Source organism: Arachis hypogaea, chromosome 18, assembly GCF_003086295.3.
Source record: "Arachis hypogaea cultivar Tifrunner chromosome 18, arahy.Tifrunner.gnm2.J5K5, whole genome shotgun sequence".
Classification (NCBI taxonomy): domain Eukaryota; kingdom Viridiplantae; phylum Streptophyta; class Magnoliopsida; order Fabales; family Fabaceae; genus Arachis; species Arachis hypogaea.
The window spans coordinates 76,341,653-76,343,580 of NC_092053.1; the positions used below are offsets into that span (position 1 = coordinate 76,341,653).

The window sequence follows — 1,928 nt, forward strand, 5'->3', positions numbered from 1 at the left end:
AAACAAGTCTAGGAACCTTGAGTATATTCTTTTTCCCACAGCACCATTGAGCAGTTGAGGGAAGGGTGCATATAGCTTCAGCAGCTCTTGTTGTGAGATTTCTGGTTCTTGGCGATCTCTATCCTCCTCCTTTGTTGAGTTGTCATCAGGTTGTTTGCAAAGTTTGCCTTGCTTGTCTTCAGTCTCTTGATCACTCGCAGTGACCATTTTGCAATATTCCCATCTTACTTTCTTTGCTTCTCCTTTGGGGTTTTTCTCCGTGTCATTTGGGAAGCTATCAGTAGGTTTGGGAATCTTCTCAGCTAAATATCCCACCTGAAATTCCAACTTTCTGATGGTCTCTTCCTGGTTCTTAATATTGGCTCGCACCTCCTTTTTGAACACCTTATTTTCTTGAATCTCTTGGCATATTCTTTCAAGTATGGCTTCAATCTTAGAGAGCTTGTCATTAATTGATGAGTGATTCGGAGCAGATGTGCTGTTTTGGTTTTGATAGGCGTGTGGATAAGTGTTGTTGTGGGGGTGTTGAGATGTCCTCTGTGTGAATTGCTGGTGAGCTGCATTGTTGTTAGAGTTGTAACATCTCTGGTCTTGGTTTTGATCTTGCTCACTTCCCCACCCAAAGTTTGGGTGGTTTCTCCATCCAAGGTTGTAGGTCTTGGAGTATGGATCATAGTTTTTCCTTGGTGAATTCCCAATGTAGTTGGCTTGCTCGTGACTCCCCTCTGCTTCTTCATTCACTCCTTCTTAGGTTGTTGATGAAGTGGAGATTGCTGCTACTTGGTTCATCTCCATCTTCTTGGTGAGGTCAGCCAGCTGCTGGGTAATGAGCTTGTTTTGGGCCAACAGAGCATCTACATTATTTAGCTCTATTACTCTTCTTGTTTTCCCTCTTTCGGAAGCATAGAAGTAGTCGTTCTCTGCTACTGTTTCAATAACATCTATGGCTTCCTCAATAGTCTTCTTCTTGTTCAAAGATACTCCGGATGAATGGTCTACGGCCTTCTTTGACTCATAAGAGAGTCCTTCATAGAAAATGTGCAGCTGCACCCATTCGTTGAACATGTCAGGTGGACACCTCCTTGTTAAGTCCTTGAACCTCTCCCATGCTTCATATGGAGTCTCACCATCTTGTTGCCTGAAAGTTTGGACCTCAGCTCTCAGCCTATTGATTCGTTGAGGAGGGTAAATCTTGGTAAAAATTTGTTCACCACGTCTTCCCAAGTTGTCAAGCTTTCCCTTGGGAAGGATTCCAGTCACTTGGCTGCTTTGTCCCTAAGTGAGAATGGAAATAGGAGCAGTCTATAGGCGTCAGGGTGAACACCATTAGACTTCACTGTGTCACATATTCTCAGGAAGGTGGTCAAATATTGATTGGGGTCTTCTTGAACACCTCCTCCAAACGAGCAGTTGTTCTGAACAAGGGTGATGAGCTGTGGTTTAAGTTCAAAGTTGTTGGCATGGATTGTTGGCTTTTGGATGCTACTTCCACAATTTCCTGGGTTTGGATTGATGTAAGAGCCCAAAACTCTTCTATCCTCCCCAGCATGATTTGCTCTACCTCCTCCCCCATGGTTGTGATCCTCTTCTTCATGATGGTTTTCCATGTTGTCTTCCATGTTTGTTTCAAAGAACTCCTCTTCTTCCTCAGCACCAACCACTTTCTTTCCTCTTGCCTCCCTCTTTAATCTAAGAAAGGTCCTCTCAGGTTCAGAATCGAAGAAAGTTGAAGCCCCGCTTCTTCTCCCTGTCATACAACCATCAAGTGCAAGCAAGAAAAGATAGGTGCAGAAAGTATTTGTGTCAGAATTACTGTTAGTTGTGGGTGATGCAATATATCAAACAGTTAGTGGGTTAGCAAACAGAATTGAAAATAACAAAGTAAAACAAAAGAGTAGAGGGGGAAGGGAAGAAGTTTAACGAAAACA

At 43.2% G+C, this 1,928-nt stretch overlaps 1 non-coding gene across 1 annotated transcript; it reads left to right on the forward strand.

The window, feature by feature from the left end:
• Nucleotides 1–1,063: 1,063 nt before the first annotated feature.
• Nucleotides 1,064–1,167, forward strand: LOC112774954 (small nucleolar RNA R71). Its single transcript, XR_003189407.1, has one exon. It is a non-coding gene; the product is annotated as a small nucleolar RNA R71 (small nucleolar RNA).
• Nucleotides 1,168–1,928: the final 761 nt, after the last annotated feature.